Source organism: Sus scrofa, chromosome 1, assembly GCF_054392235.1.
Source record: "Sus scrofa isolate SSC_HxYL_T2T_F1_AM1 chromosome 1, Sscrofa_HxYL_maternal_Yorkshire_Landrace_v2.0, whole genome shotgun sequence".
In the NCBI taxonomy this organism is placed as follows: domain Eukaryota; kingdom Metazoa; phylum Chordata; class Mammalia; order Artiodactyla; family Suidae; genus Sus; species Sus scrofa.
Window position 1 is genome coordinate 54015718 of NC_139383.1, and position 23055 is coordinate 54038772.

Below are 23055 nucleotides of genomic sequence, written 5' to 3' on the forward strand. Positions count from 1 at the left end.
TTGCTGCAGTGAGCAATGAGAGAAAGATGGAAAGTGAGAGTGAAGAAAAGGAACGGGGTAAGATTTTTGCAGGGCCTTGTAGGCATTTTTTTTTAATCTATTTATTTATGGTCTTTTTGCCTTTTTATCTAGGGATGCACCCAAGACATATGGAGGTTCCCAGGCTAGGGGTCGAATCAGAGCCGTAGCCACCGGCCTATACCACAGCCACAGCAACATGGACTCTGAGCCGCGTCTGTGACCTACAGCACAGCTCACGGCAAAACCAGATCCTTAACCCACTGAGCAAAGCCAGGGATCGAACCCACCACCTCATGGTTCCTAGTAGGATTTATTAACCACTGGGCCACGACAGGAACTCCCCAGGGCCTTGTAGGCTTAAGCAAAATTTTAGTCTTTCACTTTAGGTCACAGGGGACCATCCTATGGTTTAAGTAGGAAGGTGGCATGGTCAGATCTGAGTTTTAAAAGCCAATAAATAAACAAATAAACAAGTAAACAAACAAACAAACAAATCAGGGTTTATATTTGGTATCTAGTCTTTGTATCAGCTTGCTTACTCAGGAGATATTTTTATGCTATGAGAATCACATATGTTTACTTTGAAGGCACCTGTCTTGTTAATTTTCAAGTCCTGAGTATTTGCAAATACTGGCCCCTGCCTGATTGGCCCAGTGCCAATCTAGGGTAGAGAGTTTCTTAGTTATAGGTATTTCTGAAACAGGAAAACCAGAGAGTAACAGCTGAAGAGAAATAGGCATTGAGGTCAAAATTCTTCAGGTACCTCTTTATCCAGAATGTGTGCTAATTCCATTCAGAATCAAAGAGGAACATAAACCTTCTCCTTTCACCCTGCAGATGAAAGATCATTTCCCAGAGTGCTGTGGGGGCGATGGGTGGGGGGGTGCTCATAAAGCCTGCCTTGCATCCATGGCCTGAACTCAGTGATATCAACTGGGCACCAACATTAAAATGACGAAACTGTGCAGAGCAGAACTCTGTGATAGAAAACCTATTCTTTAAACCCAAAACATGAAGCAATTGCAGTCCAAGAGATTTTCTGTATCATCAGATACAACTTTACCAGCTGGAGCACAGAATGGACCAGAGCAAGATACACATGGGGACAGAACAAATAGAAGGTGTGAAAATGAAGCAATAGAAGAATCCAAAGGAGTAAACTAGGGCAAGTAGGAAATGTGCTTCTAAGAACTTAACCTAGGACTTGAGGGAAGAATTAGTCTTCAATACCGGGCTAACACCATAGTTTACACCTGAAGATTATTTGTTCCTATACATAATTTATTTTATAGCTAGAACTTCACTCTTCTTGCTTAACTATTTTCTTATCCTTATAATGTGCCTTGAACTAATATAATCACTACAACAACAGTCAGGAAGATGATCTGCTTTGGTAGTAATTTGCATTTACTGTTTTGGAGCCCCAAGCCAGAATCCCTTAAATGAGACCATAGGACAAAACCAGACCATGTGAGGCTCTGTTAATAACAACGTGTTTGTTCAATATATGTGTTTGGCTTTCTGAGCAGAGGCAGAAGGATACTGAAAGGTAAGTTCCTAAGTATTTCCACCAGCAGGGTTTTGAACATTTTTATAGTCTTACCTTTGTTAGTAAAATAAATGTAGCTCATAAATGCATGATGGTCATTTTCTTAACATCTAATGTTGTTTTGCTAAATATGCATCTATAAACCACCATTTCTATTAGCCCTGAAGTATATGTAGAAACCCACACAGGACTACTTGTCTTTCCAAGTAGAGATTAACAGTCTTAAATCGAATCAGGACAAGCAGTGTAAACAGGATGGCATATAAAGTGTGATACAATATACAGAGGACAAAGTATATGTATGAAGGGTAACTAATTAATAAAACATGGCTGGCCTTGATTTCATCTATAAGAAACTTAAGACATTTATCAACATCTGTCTGAACCCTGCTCCAGTCTCTGGGACTCTGTTGTGGATAAGCTGATTAATAAAAGATGATGCCTTCGGAAGGAAGCTTAGATCTTTGTAAGCAATGACAAAGGAAAAGGCAGGGCTGAATCTACATATGAAAGGAAATTGTGAAAGTAAACTCGTTTACCACTATATGCCTGGCTGCCACTTCCCTATAACATTTCATTTCCCTTATATTGGCTCAAGTCTGGAAAAATAAGAAAGAATTTCAAAAATTAAGTGTGGAATTAATTTACAAGACAGATTATAGGTTTTTCGTGTTGGTTTTTTTTTTTTTTTTAAACTCTGAAATATAATCCCATTCCCTTGTGGTTTCCTCCTCTCGGTGTTCTTAACTTTGCAGCTTTCCATGTTTGTTTTTCATTTGTATCCTTGATCTTTTAGTCTTTCCTTTCCTCTTGGCTAGAAAAAAGCACCAGGACTGAACAAGTGCCTCCCTTTACCAGCTGGCAGACTGTTGCCCAATCAATGTTGCTCTTAGGAAACAATCAGTGCCCTGTGTTCTGTCTTCCACGCAGTCATTCCTCGAGTCCTCTTCCATCTAACACATTTAAATCACATCTGGTCACTTTGGGATTTCTTCACTCAACCCCCATGACCAAGAACGTGGAGGTCAAACAGAGTAGTAAATACAGTAATGCCTGGAAATAAATATCTCTGCCAAAACGTCCCATTATCTCCTAAATGTCCAGGGAGAAATCACTACATAACACATAGGAGGAAGGGCTCTAAAACTTTAGGAGGAGTTACCATGGGTTGGAGAGGGAATAGCATCATCACACTGTTACTCCTCTGTAGGAAAGTAAATGCCTTCCTAAATACGAATTAAGGAAGCACAAAAAACAAAAAGTACATGATGAGTACACTTCACTAATGATGATCAAGTAATAAACTTGGGAAAATTATAAACTCACATCGATCTCACATTGTTATAGGAAGTCAAAGCAGGGGTTGATCTGACAGCAGACTTCATTAGCTGCATCTCGGTTTTATGGCTGTGTCCTAGAGTCTAGATTGGATATTTGATAAGTGTCCAAAGAGATCATTTGAGGAGGAAAACAGGAGGAGATAAGGGTTCATGCTGAGGATGGGTCCACTAATTGGTCATACATCACCTGGGCCATTTCTATTTATCTAACTGGACAGTCCCTTAATTGCAACTCTTCTCTGTGCTCTATAAAATTGCTTGGATCAAATGAACCATGTATCAGTCAACACAGAAGCAAAGGACTGGAAGAAAACAAAGAAAAATATTTTGACCTACTCTTAGGAACCGAGAGCTGAGAACATTTTGATTTTCTGATTATCAGGTCAGAGGACTCATCCTCCAAAACCAAAGACTTTAATTTATATATAAAAATTTATTTATGTATACATTTAAAAGACACAAAGAAGCAGCAGCCAAAACCTCACCAGGGGGATTATAGGAATCACTGTTGCAAAACTGATTTATAAATCAATCTAAGGAGTCAAACAACCCCAGGGCAAGAGGAGGGCAGGAAGCCAGACTGCCAGTGTCCATTGTGGGGAGTTTCTGCTATTTTTGATATCCTTATTCCCTAGCTAACTGCAAGTTGTCCAAGAATTCTTTTTTTAAGATTGTTTTCTAATCTAAAACAGCCCTTCGCACAAATCAGTAACTAGCCATGTAAAATCCTGAGAACATGATAAATATTAAACGATTAAAACTAAATAAGATCTGTTTAGCCACTTGATATGTGTGTATATATGCATGTGTACACACACGTATATGTGTCTACAGTAGAAACGTGTACCTGTGCATATGTATATATATACTCCATGTGTTTAAGAAACTCCAATGATAGATCATTGTGTGTGTTACCTGAAATTAACGATGTTCTGTGAAGTTGTCAGGGAGCCTGTATACTGTTGCTGTTTCTTTTGGAGGTGTGCGTGTGTGTTCTTGTTTGAGCAGTTGCTGACAGGAGCTGGGGAACTGAGCCTGATAAAGCTGCAGGAGGGCTGTGCAGGCATAACCTTTACTTCAAGCAGGAAAACCACCATAAAAAAAGAATTGGGCTCGGCTGGGCAAAGCTGGAAGCAGGACTGTCCGGTAATGTCCAACATGTGGTATTATTTAAGGCTGAATCCCCCAGGGCTGGGAACCATAGTGCTATTGGAATATTGTGATTTGCCAAGATCGCCCTGGTCGGGGGTGGGGTCAGAGCGGGAGACTGCACTCTTGTGGGTGAGAGGTCAGATTTCCCCTGAAGGGAGGGGTGTTTGCACTCCCAGGCATCGTGGGAAGAGTCGGATCCTGGGGTCAGGAAAGAGGAAAGAGTCTTAAACAGGGTACTCCTTGAAGATAGAGAAGGGTCACTTCTGTGTCTGTCAGTATCGTTCATGTTGGCTCAGAAGCCATAGTGAAAGTTCCGTGATTCTGAATGGTCCTCAGTTCCAGGGCTCCTGCCCACACTCCACACACCGTGAACATCTGATGCCCTTGCAGCTTCGCTTATTCCTGAAGGCCTGGGAGAGCCCCTGCAGCATGTCTGGCTTCATCAACGTTATCAAGAAAGTAGTGGGTGGATAAATATTAACTTGGGAATGACTTGGATTCAGAGTCTCTAGACACCACTTATTTGCATTTCTTGGCCAAACCAATACTGCCCTCCACTTACTTGTTCCTTTACTATTTTCCAAGGATCTGGTGGGAAGGACATAAGAGAAAGGATGTGGAAGTGATCAATATACTACGAAGCATTATTCATGCCCATCTGCTCCTGCCTCAGGCCCTTTGCACTAGCTGTTTCTCTGCCCAGAATCCTCTTACATCCTAATGGTTGTACCCTTACTTTCTTCAAGTGTCTGCCAATTGTCACTTCATCGGAGAGCCCTTCTCTGGCTTCTTTGTGCAAAACAGAGATCTTCCCAATCCACGATTTTTGGCACTTGTCCCAACCCCGCTTTGTTTCTCTCCAGAGTCCTTGCTACCATCTGACATATATATATTGGACATTTTTTAATTGACTCCATAAGGAGGGAGATCTGGAGCTCTTTTATTCATTGCTATCTATCTCCCTAGGGTCTAGAACAGTGCCTGACACATAGTAAGCACTCAATAAATATTGTTGAATGAATGCATGAAATAATTCATTGTAAGATTTTATGAGATTTGCCCATTTCCACAATATAAATATAGTCCAAAGCTAAAGAGGAATCATTTCCCATTGCTTTTGTCCAAATGCAGCATTGTACAAACTACTGAGAGGCCTGGGATGAAACTCAGAACTATCTTGAGGCTCTTAGACATTTTCCCTGGCCTGGCTCATTTTGGGGTATGTCTGTGAGGGCCTCCAATTTATGGGGCTTTTTCCTCTCTTTTTCAGGCCATTAGACCTCAAGGACAAAAACGGCATTGTCAGATGACAGGTACCCTATGAACAAAGGTCTCCTGCAGGTCTAATAAAAAGATAACAGAAGCGAGGCATATTCAATTTCTCTTTTCCACAATTCAATTTGTCTTTTCCTGGCCTGTCTTTTCCTTTAGACTTGCTCTCTGAGTTGTCCTGTTTCTCCGGGTCTCTCTGGGAATCCTGCTGGCTCTAGGTGGCTCTTCCAAATCCATGCAGAGTTTGCAAAGTGCACTTTATTCTTCATGACAACATTCAGAACCTTCTTCAGCTTGCTTTTCGAGAAAGTGAAAGGCATTGGCCTTCTGCTCTGATCCTTGTCACCTCTCTGACCTTGTCTGCTCTCCCCTCATTGAACACACTGAGCTAATCCCACCTCAAGGCCTTTGCTCTGGAGCTCTCCTCCTGCACACATATGCTTAGCTAGTTCACCTCTTTCAATTGCTTGCTCACATTTTACCTTCTCAGGGGGGCAAGTGTTGACTGCCTTACTTAACCTTGCAAATGTTCCCTCCTCTCTCCTCACAGCCCACTCCTCCAGTTCCTTATCCCCTGACCCTTTTTCCTATCTTCTCTTTACTTCCCATAGCATTTATCATCTTCTAATTCATTATACAATTTACTTGTTATTTGCATGTATCATTTGTTGTCTGACTCCCTCCTTCTAGAAAATTAGCTCCATGAGAATAGGGATTGCTTTTCCCCTGTAATTTCTCTATACCAAAGATCCAGGATAGGACTAGACACAGAGGAAATGGTCAATAAGTACTCCATAAATTAGTTGACTTTAAACATGAATGAGATGGTTTTATATCACTGGCTTATCCTGGCTAATAATTTGGGGCATTCTGGTGTCTTAATTCTTTGTGAAATGTGTGGCATCTAATTTGCTTCTCTTTCCTTTATAGAAACATTGTGCTCCTTGAGCAATACTTTAATTCCAGAAACATAAACTGAAAACCTCCTAGGAATCAGGCAGTCCTGGTGCTGGACCTGAGGGCTGGTGAAATGAATAAGACATACTCCCTGACTTTAAGAACACAGACAGAAATGTGAACAAATAAATTATAATTCAGTATCACTAGAGCAATAATGGGAGCATGCTCAAAGTAAAGAGATGACCCACAGGGAAGAAATCCAGAATCTTCACATGGGATGGGAGAAGAGTAACAAAGAAGCCTTCCCAGAAGAGCTGATGTTAAACCTCAACAGGGGTTTCTCCAGGTAAATCAAACTTGGGAACAGACTTGCAGAGTAAGGAAGGTCATTCCAGGCAGAGGGAAGAGCATTAATGAAGCCATCTAGCAGTGCAGTTAACTATAAGGATCTATAAGTTCAGTACTGCTGGGCCACAAAATAACAAGATAATTGGTTCCTTTTGGAAAAATAATCCAGCAGTGTGATTAAATACAAGGATCTATAAGTTCAGTACTGCTGGGCTACAAAATATAATTGGTTCCTTTTGGAAAAATAGCAATAACCATGATAGCCTAGACGCAGAGTGCTTATCATATGCCAGACTGTGTTCGAAGTCTTTGTATGTGAGCACATTCAATCTTCTCAGCTGCTCTGTAGCACAGGCACCATTGTTATTCCTGTTTGGTAGACGGAAAAGCTGAAGCATAGAAAAATTAGTACATAAGATGATAATACTGCGCAGGTGCTAAGAAAGTGGGCTATATATTTTGTGGGGGCAGGGCCCACAGCATGCAAAAGCTCCTGGGCCAGGGATCGAACCTGCACCACAGCTGTAACACCACGGCAGTGACACCAGATCCTTAACCTGCTAAGCCGCAAAGGAACTCCTGGTTTTTGTTTTTATTAAATGATGTTTTGCTTCCTGAAAGCAACGATGTAAAAAAGTCTGGTCCCTCTAGCTGAATCCAGGTCTGATATATTCAGTGGAGAGCAAGAAAGAGTAATTGGTGATTGAAGGAAGAGAGGTTTTGGTTTTTTTTAAATCTTTGGAAACAGTGTCATTTGAAATAAAACAATTGTGGTAGTGGTGTTGCCTTAGTTCCATAAGGATTTTTAGTGCACATAAATAGAAGGGATAAATATTTCTGATGTGACTGGTGAGCAAAAAAAGAGTTTGAAAAGTGGAAATAAGTATGCTTTTTAATATTTTACAGAAAGTTATATTAAAACTTTATAAAGGCCCACTGGATATTTATTTTCCCTCCTCCAGTAACAGCCTTAAATAAATATAATTACCTTTGGACAATAAAGTGCTTCAACGTCGTATACTGAAAACCAATAAAAAATACCAGTTACTTGGAAGAGTTCCTGTTTGGAGCCTGACCTGGCCCTTACACAGTGGAGTCAGGAGGTGAAAGGTTAAAAGTGCGTTCTTGATTTTAGACTGAACATAAAGTGTAGGCGGGGTTTTCGGGTTTTTTTGCTTTTTGTTTTTTTTTGTTTTTGGTTTTGGTTTAAAGCCAAAGTTAGTTTTCTTTCCATCTTCTTTTTTTAAAAAGTTAATTAGCCACTAATGTGGACAGTCTCAAGGATCCAAGTCAATTAGGACACTTGGCGTGTAACTTTTCCAAGCTGAAGCCGCATGCCCTCTGCATTTATGGGTGGTGTACTCTGGATAAAATCTCTTGGCAAGGAACAATAAAAGGCTGAATGATGGAGACCATGAGCTTAGGGTTGATGTCATAAAAGAAGGTCTCAATATTTTGGCACTTCCCTTCTGATGGAAAGTGTGTTATTCTCATTTGGTGGGCGAAGGCCAAGTGGAATAAGAGAAGCGTGTGCTAGTCCGCTGCTGCTCTAAAGTGACAGTAAAAGGCATTGGCTGCATTTCCCATTTGGATTCCGTAACCCCTTTGATTCACACCTATTTTTTCCCAGATTAGGTCTCTGCCATTTTATGTGCATGTCACTACCCCATTCAGTTCACACATTATAGCCTCTGCACGCTGTAGCTTTTCTCAACCTTATAGATACAAATGACAATATTTAATAAATTTATTTTTCAAATTATTTCATATCTACCCACCCATCCAGATCTTTTTTTTACACCCTACTGAAGCATGATTGACATATGGGAAATTGTACATATTTAGTGTATACAACCCCATGAGTTTGGAAATATGTATATTGCCGTAATATGTGCTATAAACATATTCATCTTCTCCAGAAGTTTACTCCCGCCCTTGGTATTTATTATTGTTATTATTATTTTATTATTTAATGATAAAAACACGTAATATAAGATCTTCTCTCTCAGCAAGTTTTCCAGTATACAATGCAGTATTGTTTAAAGAGGCTCTGTGCTGTCCAGTAGCTCTCTAAGACCTATTCATCTTGTATAACTGAAACTTGCTGCTTTCTGACTAATAACTCCCATGTCCCCTCTCCCATCTCCTAGTAACCTGAGGATCTTTTTTTAATAGTGCTCACAGCTGTACTTTTAATACTCCCAACATTTCCATTTAAAGGAGAAACAAGATTCTACATTTATAAATAGAAATTTACCTATAAATGTGGACAGCGAGAGCTATTTCAGAGGAAGAATTGACAAGTCTTAATGACCAATTGGATGTGGGAGGTGAGGGAAAGGGGGTTTCGAGAAGAGCTCTGAGGAGTTCCCATTGTGGCTCGGTGGAAATGAATCCGATTAGGAACCATGAGGTTGTGGGTTCAATCCCTGGCCTCGCTCAGTGGATTAAGAATCAGGCGTTGCCGTAAGCTGTGGTGTAGGTCACAGATGCGGCTTGGATCTGGTGTTGCTGTGGCTGTGATGTAGGCCAGCAGCTGTAACTCCAATTTGACCCCTAGCCTGGGAATCTCCATATGCCATGCGTGCAGCCCTAATAAGCAAAAAAAAAAAAAAAAAAAAAGGAACAGGGCTGAGGTTTCTGGCTCCAACAAATTTGTGGCAACACTGGATCTTCAACCCCCTGAGTGAGACCAGGGATCAAACCCACATCGTCCCAGAATCTAGGGTTGGGTTCTTAACCCACTGAGTCACAATAGGAATTCCACAGTGTACTTTTTATTAACTCAATTTAAGGAAGGTTCAGAGAAGTTGGGTAACTTTTCCAGATTCACATAGGTAGGAATAGAACTTTGAACTCAGATCTGTAGGATGCTTAAGGTAAATCCTTCCACTATTAAAGCCTGCTGCATCAGCTGTTCGGGTTTTCTGGTAAATGCTACTTTAAAGAATTTTCTTGAAAATCAGTATGTATTCTTGAAAACACGGATGAAATTCAATTTTGTGAACTAAATAATTTCCCTTCTTGTTTATGTGTCCTCCTTAGTAAATAAATATGTTTTAAGCACAGTATTTGGTTGCACAGAAATTCTATATTGAAGGTAAAATACTAACCTAACCTCTTGAATAAAATATTAACTACAGAAATTTGTAAGGCAAATATCGAAGACAATGCTGGCTTCCATAAATAGAGAGGGGCCCCTTGAGGTAAGGAAGGGAAGAATGCTACCTTGTTGGAGAAGCTTCTGAGGGGAAGTTGGCTTCCAAGATGGTGGCTCAGACAAATTTTCTGTATTCCACCTGACAAATATTTGACATTTTTAGTTTTAGTAGTGAAGCTGTGAGTGCCTTGCATTCAATTTCTACCACATTAATGATAAAATAGTAACATTTTAGATTTTAAAAAGAAATATAGATGTGATTTTTTTTCTCCCTAATAAACTGATCAGTTGGAGTAATGGTGAGAAATTAAAGTGAGTTTGGACCTATGTGGTGGGTGTATGGGATTGATTTCACAATTCTTTACCTCTTCTGTATGTTTTTAAAATTTTCCTAATAAAATGTTAGTTTTAAAAAAAGAACTTAGAAGGGAGGGAAAAAAAAACACAACACTAAGGCACCAGGAATGTGATAAGCTCCAGGTCCAGAAAAGGAAGTTTACTCTATGAATTTAGCTGAATTGTCTCCCCCACCCCCAAAGTCTTTAATTGAGGTCTTCGTTCCCACTCTTCATCTTGAGTTACTTTATGAAAAAGTTTAGATTCAGCTAGAACTAAAATAGAGCTGATTTCTGTTCACTAATTTGTCTCCATAACAAATTTACCAAAGTTTTCTCATTTCTCTAGTTTTATTTCCATTTTCAGGAAACCATGAAAAGCATGGCACTGGTTCGTAGAAGTTTGAGAATACGAATTGAATTTATGGTTAGTAAATGAGTTATGATATAAGCTAATTATAAAGCAAACTGGCTTTACAATTTCATTTTTAATCAGGAAGTAAGGTAATCTCATAACCTAAAGTTTGGAAAAAAGGGAAAGTTAAAAAAAATCAAATCCTTCTCTCGAAATACAATGGTTATAATCTTTATCTATTTTTCTGGTCTTTTGTTTCCTAAAGATGGTTTTAAATGGTTGCATACAGGTTTAGACCCGGCTTTTTTCACTTAGTGTTGTATATTAAGTGTTTTTCTATGTCAACATATTTAACATATTAAAGATTGCATAACCCTTTACTATTTATTATAAATGGTGCTGTGATGAATCTTCAACTGTATGGCTTGTTTTACATTTTGGATTAGATTGCTGGAAGTGCAATTGCTGGGTCAAAGAGCAAGAGACTTTAATAGCTCTGTGTATTAATAAATTGCTCTCCAAAAGTGTTGTTTATATCCATTTAGATTGTAAATATAGAAAGTTATCTTTGCCGGCTTGAGTATTACTTCTCAAAGTTTGCAAATGAAGCATGCAAATGATCATACCTTATTGTTTGCATTTGTATTTCTAGAAAATATTTTAAAATAGCCTCCTTCTGCCCACCATGTGAATTGACAAGCAGAAAGTATGACAGTTGGTGGATTTCATGATCCTTCTGGTTATAATTAAGTATTTCCCTGTTGCCCACCATAGCAAATTCAAATTCCCAGCTCTTGTCTTCAAAGTTCTGGACCCATTCTCTGTCTCCTCCCCTGTCTTGACAGCTCCCTGCCAGTGTGTCTCAGAGTTTGCTGAGAAGGATCACCTGGAGTACTTGGTAAGCACACACACACACACACACACACACACACACACACACACACACGAAGGCTCTCAGCTCCACCGGACACCCCTGAGTCTGGTTCTCCACAGTGGGCCTCACTTGGTCCTCATACTGCCCTCTGTATTTGTTTGTTTGTTTCTTTTTTTAGGGCCTATGGAGATTCCCAGGCTAGGGGTCTAATCAGAGTTACAGCTGCCGGCCACAGCCACAGCAATGCGGGATCCAAGCCACATCTGCAACCTACATCACAGCTCATGGCAACGCTGGATCCTTAACCCACTGAGTGAGGCCAGGGATTGAACGTGCATCCTCATGGATGCTAGTCAGATTCGTTAACCGCTGAGCCATGACGGGAACTCCTATATTTTTTTCTTGATGAATCCCCTCAGCTTCCTTTCTTAGACAGACTTTTATGCCAGGAATAGTTGGGTTGAATTCAAAACTCATTTAAGAGATTATTTCCCCCAGGAAGTCTGCATAGCTTAGGCAGGAACTAATTTAATATTTATACTAAAATGATGAAATAGAGCTAAAAGTGAATGATGAGGGTCTCTGCCATCTGCAAACATACTCTGCTTTAACTATGGAAGAAACGAAGATTTTCTGGGTAGGGGGCCCCCAGGTGGCTGGATGCCCTATTCGTATTGACTCCCTCCCTAGAGGGGGAAACTGGTCTGAGGAGAGGTTAGATATGCTGGAGGCCACTAGGGGGCAGTGGGGTGGGGGTGGGGTCAGTCCTTGAGAAAGTCAAGGCAGCTTGAAAAGGAAAATGGGGACTTAGTCCAGGAGGATCCCCAGTTCTTCAAATCAAGGTAAAGGAATATTTCTTCTTCGTTTCTGTTGTTACCACTATTTTAGTCTCGGCTGATGAAGCCAAGAAAAAGAGCTGTCATAAAGCATAATAATTAGAATATTAACAATGCCACAGATAATATTTTTAAGTCCTTATAATGTGCCTGGCGTGGCACTAAAGTTCTTTCCATCAAGTATGATTTCATTTGAACCCTCATCCCACCTGCTCATGAAGTAGGCACCAAAGTGACCTTCACTGTGTTATAGAATAATAAATGGACCCCAACAGCAAAAAAGCCAACAACCCAGTTGAAAAATGGGCAAAAGACCTGAACATACATTTTTCCAAGGAAGATATACAGATGGCCAACAAGCACATGAAAAAATGCTCAACATCCTGATTATTAGAGAAATGCAAATCAAAACTACCATGAGATAACACACCTCACACCAGTCAGAATGGCCATCATTAATAAGTCCACAAATAACAAATGCTGGAGGAAAGGGAACCCTCCTACACTGTTGGTAGGAATGTATGCTGGTACAACCACTATGGAGAACAGTATAGAGGTACCTTAGAAATCTATACACAGAACTACCATATGATCCAGCAACCCCACTCTTGGGCATATATCCAGACAAAACTTTCCTTAAAAAAGACACATGCACCCGCATGTTCATAGCAGCTCTATTCACAATAGCCAAGACATGGAAACAACCCAAATGTCCATCGACAGATGATTGAATTAGGAAGATGTGGTATACATACACAATGGAATACTACTCAGCCATAAAAAAGAACAAAATAATGCCATTTGCAGCAACATGGATGGAACCAGAGACTCTCATACTGAGTGAAGTCAGAAAGAAAAAGACAAATACCATATGATATCACTTATATCTTGAATCTAATATAAGGCACAAATGAACCTTTCTACAGAAAAGAAAAGCATGGACTTAGAGAGTAGACTTGTGGTTGCCAAAGGGAGGGGGAGGGAGTGGGGTGGTTGGGGAGCTTGGGGCTAATAGATACAAACTATTGCCTTTGGAATGGATTAGCAATGAGATTCTGCTGTGTAGCACTGGGAACTATGTCTAGACACTTATGATGGAAAATGATAATGTGTGAAAATAGAATGTGTACTTGTATGTATAACTGGGTCACCATTCTGTACAGTAGGAAAAAAATGTATTGGGGAAATAACTATTTAAATAAACAAACAAACTAACTAAATGGTCCTGAAGTCACCCTGTGAATGTCCACATATCTTGGTCCTTTGTTAGCTGTTTCCTTATGTGGGATTGTAAGCTCCCCAAGGCCATCAACAGTATCTTCAAAGGGCTCAAGTGCTCACAGGAGGCAGGACTTAAGACAGGGCCAAATCAGATAGCTGCTCATTATATGAACTGAAATACAATGAGAGAAAAGGAGTGATTAAAAGATACCTATAGATTTTTGGAGTTCCTGTCGTGGCACAGCGGAAACGAATCCGACTAGGAACCATGAGGTTGCAGGTTCAATCCCTGGTCTCGTTCATTGGGCTGAGGGTCTGGTGTTGCCATGAGCTGTGAGCTGTGGTGTAGGTTGCAGGTGCAGCTTGGATCTGGTGTTGCTGTGACTGTGGTGTAGGCCGGCAGCTACAGCTATGATTAAACCCCTAGCCTGGGGGCCTCCACATGCCACGGGTGTGGCCCTAAAAAGATAAAACACGCACACACAAAGATACCTAGAGATTCTCTATTAAAAGGCTTTTCTTAACAAATTAAAATGTTTTTTTTCAAAAAATGCTGGAGTTCCCGTCGTGGCTCAGTGGTAAATGAATCCGACTAGGAACCATGAGGGTGCAGGTTCGATCCCCGGCCTCACTCAGAGGGTTGAGGATCCGGCGTTGCCGTGAGCTTTGGTGTGGGTCGTGGAGGCGGCTCGGATCCTCGGATCCTGAGCTGCTGTGGCTGTGGTGTGGGCCAGAGGCTTCAGCTCCGATTGGACCCCTCGCCTGGGAACCTCCATATGCCGTGGGAATGGCCCAAGAAATGGCAAAAAGACAGAAAAAAAAAATGCTGTAATTCTTTGGGGCATCCTCCTGCTGCCTCCTTCCACCCATTCCCAACCTTCCCTTGGACATTCCTTCTCCTTTTGGGTCCAGGTTTTAACTTAGAACTTCAAATTACAGATCACTGGGCTTTTATTTTTCCAGACAATTGGAAAATGCCTCAGAGTCAGTAAACAACATTGTTTCTATTCCCTTGAAATTAGCACGTATTTTAAAATGCTAACTTGGATGCATTTTATATGCTCAAATCTTGGTCAAAATGATTGAATGGCTGGATTTCTACCTCTGATGTTGATGAGCGGAGGCCTGTCATTGATCTAAAACATCACAGGTGCTCAGGTCTTAGAGGGTCCCCAAGAGGTCCAATTCGGTGTCTGTATAACCCTCATTTTCTCAACCTGAATTATGCGTTTGGGCTTAGACTCTTCTTTCCTATGAAAGCTGTCCATAGTGGATGAAAGCAGATGAGTAAGAACTCTGACCACCCCCCTTCCATCCAGCCTCGTGCTGGCAGCCCTTTTCCAGCTTCCGCAGGCATTGAATTGTTCTCCCCACTTCCCATCCCCAAGCTGGAATAGTGCCCTGGGGCTGCTCTGCAAAGCCTCTATTCCCCAGGACCAACATCAGGCTATGGAATAAAAACTAGGGAGGTTTTCAGGGCTCTGCTGGCATGTCAGAAGCTTGGGGAAAAGACTACGAAGGACCACACTACGCCCACTCCTAAAGGCTTGAAGGCATCACCAACTTGAAAGGCTGTCTTAGGAGACTGCCCAGGGTTTATGCTGCACTGTTCCCTCTCCAAGGACCAGGATGCTGAAGGAATACTTCAAACACATAGGGGTCTGGGTTTCCTTTCATGGCCACAATAAAACATATGTCTCAAAAGAAAATGTAATGAAGCAAGAGGAAGTTTCAGCCCAGCAAGATGATGTAAAGACTCCTTTCCAGAACCCATAAAGGTTATTATGGAGGCTTCCTCATATGCATTTCTTAGAAGTCTCTGTTCTCCCAGATTATCCCTCTTAGAGCTTGAAACTGAAATGTCTTCCCTAATGATGATGAGCCACTGAGCTTCCACTTCTAAAGAAATCCAAAGTGAGCTTATCTCTGATATGACTAATCAGGGATACAATGTTTAGGTAATAATGCTGACTTTTCCTGCCAAGTCTAGCTGTAACTGTATTTTAAGGACAACTGATTATAATGATAATGATATAGGAAAAAGATAAAGCCTATATTTTTAATTGAAGTAGAGGTCCTTTACTTGGAGAGCTAGTCAAGTTCTTGGAAGACCTGCACATATGCACCTAGGAGTGGCTATGACCCCTTCAACTAGGCTCTCTCCTTGATTCTTCCCAGCTCTTCAATCTTTTACCTTCCCCCCATTTTCAATCATTTTATCTCCAGCTAAGAAACCACACGTCACTCTCTCCATCTCCACCCCCAAAGTTGATCTTGATCCTCTGCATATAGCCAATGAGAGAAATTGGCTCTCTGGAGATTGGAATATACATAGCAGCATGAGAGAACAATTCCAGAAAAATTACATCCTGTGTACAAGTCTATTGATGTGTCTATACATAGCACCACATGGGCCATGCGGTGTGCAAAGTGCATCTGTCAGCAATTTCTTAAAAAGCTTTTCAAATCTCCTGTAAATTTCCCTAAGAAAAAGTAAACTAATGCACTCCCAACATTAATTTTATTTAAAAAAAATATTTTCTATTTCCTTGATTTGTTCTATTTCTTTGAATTTTGGTGTTGAAAGGACTTTAAGAGGCCAATTGATGTCCTCTTCAACTTTGTGAACAAGAAAACCAAGCCACCAAGTACTGTCCTGTGGTGACCACAGAACTTACTCGTGTCAGAGCTACAACTCAGAGGCCTGATACTTTCTATTGTTTTTTGGTTTTTAAAAAATTTTTAAACAACATCAAAAAGTCTCTCCTACTCCTCTTACCAGATGTGATATGTTTTAATTTTTAAGATAAAACTTGTATTTCTGGGTTTTGTATTTCTAAGCCCCTTTTTCCCCAGATATCTTTCTACTTCAACATTTTTCTCTATGTCCTAATACACTTGGTGTTTTCAGCCTCTTCTTCAAAATTTCCTCTTGCATTTGACCTTTAAACCTACTGGTTCAAGCTCACTCCCCCTCCCTTTCTCTCTCTGTCCCTCTCTCTGTCTCTCTTTCTTTCTCTCTCTCTCTCTCTCTCTCCCTCTCTCTCTCTCTCTCTCTCTCTCTCTCTCTCTCTCTCGTCAACTTCTATAATCCATTTGTGTCCATCATTTTCCTTCTTCACTTTCTTATGTCTCATTCCTATTTTCTCTGTATTCTTTTTTTTAAATTTTATTTATTTTATTTTATTTTATTTATTTTTTGTCTTTTTGCCATTTCTTGAGCCGCTCCTGCGGCATATGGGAGGTTCCCAGGCTAGGGGTCTAATCGGAGCTGTAGCTGCCAGCCTACGCCAGAGCCACAGCAACGCGGGATCCGAGCCGTGTCTGCGACCTACACCACAGCTCACCACAACGCTGGATCGTTAACCCACTGAGCAAGGGCAGGGACCGAACCCGCAACCTCATGGTTCCTAGTCAGATTCGTTAACCACTGCACCACGACGGGAACTCTCTCTGTATTCTTTTTAAAGTTCTTTCCACAACCTCTTCCTCTCCTGCCATGTGCCTTTTCCTTTTGTTTCTATCTGTATTCCTTCCTTCTTGAATGCTGTTCCTAGTAGGCCATTTTTAGCCCTTTCTCCACTTTAGCTCCTCCTTTTTTATCCTGTTTCAGCATGACCCCCTTTGTTTCACTGCCCTTTCCACACAGCAATGAAGGACGTGTGAGTGTGTGTGTGTGTGTGTGTGTGTGTGTGTGTGTGTGTGTACGCATGCATTTAGAATTACTTGGTGTGGGGGTAGAGAAAAGGGGAGAAAAAGATTGAGGGAGACACCAAAGAATGTGTTCATAGAAGGAGAAATGCTTTGCTTATTTCCATCCCTGGGGATGTTAATCAGAAAGTTTCTTTTCTAATGCCCGTTTAATAAATACAAGTTATGTACATATGTTTCCTATATAAAAGTATCCTGAATCAGTACTGTATGTGTGAAATGTTTCAATTTTCCTAAAACATTCTAAAACTTATTCCAGATCCATTGTACAAATAGTTAAGGAGGAATGGGATTGCTTTCTGAGTTTCATTTGGACATTTTTCAAGTACAATAAACACATGTTAAGATTATGTTTTGAACATCACAAAAATGTTTATCAACTACACTTGAGACAACTATAAAATTACCACAGTAGCATCAGAGTAAAGGGACTCACTCCATTATGTACAAAAAAAAAAATCTAGATATTTAAACACAGTATTACTCAAAAATTTAATTTTTCTAATATTTATAAAGTTTTATCCCATTTACCACTAGGTAAAAAAAGTTTTCCTTTGTTCCATAATCCCAGTTTCTTACCCAGCTCCATGGCTGAGTAATTCAGAGTTGGAAATGAGCCCATGTGTAATTGCGTATGTCTTAAGAATCAAAACTTAGCAATGACTGAGGACAATGATGGCACAAAAAGAACTGAGATGAGAAATAATTCAGATAACTCTCACTCATCTTTTAAGTCTGAAAATTATAGAGCATCCTTCAAAACTAACAAATAAATAATTACACAAACCATAATATCATTACCTTTTAATTACAAGATCTCTGCTTAAAATCCTGTAAAAGGATTCTCCTCACAGTCTGTTTTTCGGTCACCCTGTATTGGGGAGTTTGCCTGGTGTTCTCCCAGATGACCTGGGTTCAACATCTGCTCTGAGGAAAGATTCTTCTGGCTCAATAATTAAAATACAATGATCTTATTACAGTTGGAAAAATGATTTATTCATCTTTATTATACATTGATTCTTGGCATGGCAGAAAACAGGAGAGAGATATTAAATGCAATTCCATGGGGCCGGAGATGGGTCTAATATTACCTAATATCTTCAGAACTGACCAGATCAAATTAGACAGTAATCCAGAGTTAGAGAGGCTGACTCACACTTTGAAAAGCGGGAACACGGAGGAGGCCATTGAGCCCTTGATGAATCGGTAGGATCAGATGGCAGGAAGGAGGGGTGTTGTTACACACACCTGGGGAGCGGGAATAAAATAGATGAATGGTGGAAGGACAAAGCGGAGAAATCCACAGAAACTGACAGAGAGGAAAGATCATAAAGGAAACGACATATACGCAAAAAGAACAGAACTGACCTGAAATGCAAAAATAGAATGTCCATGGGAGGGACCCATTCTGTCTCTCCTTAGACATTACTGCGATCACTATTTTTAAATCATGCTTTGGAAAACTAAACTGTGATTTTCTCCCAGCAGAATGAGCATGGGAACACTGGACCACGTTGAATGCATCATTATTCTTTCTTAATGGACAAATTTGCTCCTCAATTCCCCACTTTCTTCTAATACCACATTCTAAATTGATGCATTTAACTGCCTCCTCATCTTGACCTTTGCCTGTGCAGAATTAGTATGTAATTTCTAAAATGATTCGTGACTCTGATCACAGTCTGAACATCTATCTAAGTGTTAATAGTACAGAACCTAGCATGGCATTGTGTGTAGACTGGCAATGTTTTTAATACAAGGGACAGTGATACATATAAGAAAAATGACATTAAAAATCAGCAATAATAAATATTTCTTAGGTAAGTTGAAAGGTCTGTCTCTGTGAAATGTTGTGACTCATCATTCTGTTAATCCTAATTATTCAGAAATTTTGTCTAAAAATAAAATCACATAGTGTAAGTCACTAAGTCTTTTCTTTTGTGAATTATTTTGAATTAGCCTAGTGGGTTTTTTGCTTTCATTATGGATTTTAGAAATAAATTATCAATTTTTACAAGAACTCCTGCTGGAGATTTTTATTGGAAGTATGTTGAATCTGTAGATCAATTTTGGGAGCGGTGACAGCTTAACCTCAGTGAATCTTTTTCTTTTCTTTTCTTTTTTTTTTTTTTTTTTTGTCTTTTTAGGGTTGCACCCGCGGCATATGGAGGTTCCCAGGCTAGGGGTCCAATCGGAGCTATAGTTGCTGGCCTATGCCACAGCCACAAGAACGTGGGATCCAAGCTGCATCTGTGACCTACACCACAGCTCACGGCAACTCAGGATCCTTAATCCACTGAGCAGGGCCAGGGATTGAACCTGTGTCCTCATGGATACTAGTCGGGTTGGTTAACCACTGAGCCACAACGGGAACTCCCAACAGTGAATCTTCTGATCCACAGGTATGGTGCATGTCTTGTGCATATTTTGTTAAATATATTCCTAAGTATTTAATTTTGATGCTGTTATCATTGGTATTTTTTTTAATTTCAATTTTCAATTATTTGTTGCTAATGCATAGAAACACAATTGATTGTGTATGCTGTGGCTTTGATAAACTCACTTAATTCTAGTAGAATATTTATAGATTCCTAAGCATTTTCTCCATGGACCATTATGTCATCTGCAAATAAAGGTAGTTTTATTTTCTCCTTTCCAAAAATAAAGGAGAAAAGTTGATCACTTAAAGAATTAATTGGAGAATAACACATTTAAAAACACAATGTTTACATGTTTAAAAAACAACTCTAAGTCTATTTATAATAGGGATCTTTTGGAGAATAGTGACTAGAGAAAAAATATCCATATTTCATTAACAATGAAGTTTCAAAATTTTTTCCTGAGGTATGATTTTGTATCTTAGAAAACCACAATGCCTTCTGCTGCTAACAACTTAAATATGTTAAGAAAGAAATAAAAATAGGTCCACTTTGGCTTTGGAGATTTATAAATCATGAAAACAAGGTCATGAAATCTTAAGAAAAAAAAAATAAGAGAGAAAAAATCAAGATGCAGAAAGAAAGACTGAAAGAGAATGTAAGAAATTGCCTTTGGAAGTCAATGTATCAATAACTTATTGTCTCAAAGAATTTCTTAGTTCTTACCTGAAACACAGTGCTGGAAATGAGGCCAAAACCAAATTCATCAACTTCACCCCTAAAACAAGTTTTGTTTTTGTTTTTTCCCTTCATTTCTCCATTCTTTTTCAGCAATACCACCTTTCTCAGTATCCCAAATGGAAGCCATTTAGTCATCTTTGGTCCCTTCTTCTAACTTCACATTTGACATCTAATTGAGACCCAAGCCCCGTGCATTCTGCCTAAAGACTCTCCGGGCACCTACTGTCCCACATTTTCCCTTCAGGCAGGTGATGGCCCCTACTCCCCTTTCCTCCCAGGGTCATCTCAAAGTTAGTTACTTATCCCTCGTGCAGAGGGTCAGAATGTGCCTCCCAGAGCTGCTAGTCAATAGCACATTCCTTTACCTTCATCTCCTCATCTTCTCCAGTTCATCTTAAAATAAGAACCGGAAATATATTCTTGAAACATCTTAAGGACACCATGGCCGAGCTAAACCTCCCACTGAGCATGCTGGTGCTCCCAGCCAGGCTGGCTCTGTCTTGTCTCGCATGCTGCCCAGCCTACTCACTTCCAGGACCTGCAGCCCTCTGTGACGACCCCCTTCTCTGGGTTTCCTCCTCTGTTCCTGTCAGTGCTTTTCCTGTGCCATTTCAAGTTTCATTGCTATGTATAACTTTAGAAATGTCACAGGTATAAGTCAGAGACTACAAGGTAACCATAATCCTTTCTATCTCCCAAAGCATCTATCCAGGCTCATTAAACACTCATTGAGTGAGTAAGCCAGGAAATCAGGAAATAGTCTCTTGAATACACATCAGGCCTTTTTTTGTTTTCTAGACTTTTGGTATTTGCCAAAACAGGATTCTAGTAAAATGAAATGATTTAATTCTACTTGCCAAAGCAGGGTTAAAGAAACTTTAAATTAAATTAATTAAAATTGAAGAAAAAATAATGTATGGTTTCAGACTTTTTTGGGGGAGAAGGAAAAAGGCTTTTGTAATATTTTAAGATAATAAGTGATAATTGTTGACTGTTGATCACTTACTATATATTGGTCACTGTAAGTACATCAATTTATTTAATCCTTACAACCTTCTTGTAAAAGATACATATTATTCTCATTTGGCAAGTGAAAAAAACAAAACCGAGAATCAAAGAAGGGAAGCAGCTTGCCTAGTGCCATACAGCTAGCCTGTTCGACAGCTGGAATTTAGACCTAGATAGGTCTGGCTCCTTCTGAGTCAGACCAGGTTACCATAATAAAATACCAGAAAAACAGAAAGTAATTTTCTCACAGTTCTGGAGGGTGGAAGTCTAAGACCAGGGTATTAGCATGGTCAGGTGCTAGTGAGAGCTCTTCCCCTGGCTTGCAGACAACCTCCTTCTCTCTGTTACATCCTACCTGTCCTCATCTTCCCCTTCTTACAAGGCTACAGTCGTATCTGATTAGGACCCCAATGTATGACTTCATTTAACATTAATTGCTTTGAAAAAGCTCTGTCTCCAAATGTGATCCCATTGTGGGCTAGAGCCCCCATACATGCACTTGGAAGGGACACAAACATTCCATCCATCATAGGCTCTAAGATGGTTTGGGATATGGAGAGGGCATTACAAAAAGAGGTCCAAACCATCTGCTCCCAGAGAGAGATGGCCCAGCCACCAACTCATCACAGCTTTCAACTCCTAGACTCAGCTTCCCTGTAATTCAGCATCCCCGGGCAGGGCGCACTAACACCCTCCCCCACATCCTACCTTCTCAACTGCCAAGGAATTTCCATTTTAAAAATAAAATAACCTGACTAAGGAGGAGCAACTGCTCGAAGAAAGAGGAAAAGCTACTGCTCGAAGAAAGAGGAAGAGCTACTGCTCAAAGAAAGTTTATTATCCCCTTGGATGATTAAAAAAAAAAAAAAACTATAGCCCACTGGATCCAGAGAGCAGAGCCTCCTTGCCTGCCCACTTGCATCTCTCACAAGTGTCGTTTCTTAATACATCTATTTCTTGCCTAAAAAAAATGAAGAACCCCTCTTACAATTCTGTTTTGGATTTCATGGAGACTTCAGGATGTGAATTCAGGGGATATGTTTGACATTGAGGGACATTTGGCTGAATGGCGCAGAGACCAGGATGCTCATGTCCCATGGGTAGTGACAACCCCTGCCCCAGCTAGTGCTGGCTGGACCCTGGTGATGCAAAGGCAGTGGAGAGGTACCCCTAAGGCTGTACCTAGATCTAGGCGGGCCCAGTCATAAAGTCCCCATGTGTCAAAAGGGTGCAGAAGCAGAGCAATTTGCTGTAAGGCAGCTGGAAGTTGAACTCCTTGGCTGCTGGAATAGGCACCAGGCTTCCCAGGGGAACAAATCCACAGTGTTCAGATTCCTCATGAAAACAGGACTGGCATTCTACTTCTGCCTTAGAGAGACAAGTCCGGTGCCAAGCAGGATCCAGACATCCCTGCATTCTTCTCCTCCCTGCTGTCATCTCTCAGTGATCACTACTATTTCAGAAGAGGGAGGTATTTCAGCAATTTTCATTTTCATTAAAAACACATCTCACAAATATTTTTATTTTTGTCCTTTTTTAACTTTTCTTATCTTTTTTTTAAAACCTCTCCTGTTGAAATTTGTTTGGCTGTTGTTAGGCTTCATTTTACTTATTTCTTCATTATCTTTACTCCAGGGGAAATCTTTTTTTTTTTTTTTTTAATGTTTGTACCTGAAGCATATGGAAGTTCCTGGGCTAGGGGTTGAATCGGAGCTACAGCTGAAGACCTATACCACAGCCACAGCAACACCGGATCTGAGCCACACCTGCAACCTATGCCGCAGCTCGTGGCAACACCAGATCCTTAATCCACTGAGCGTGACCAGGGATTGAACCCACATCCTCACAGAGACA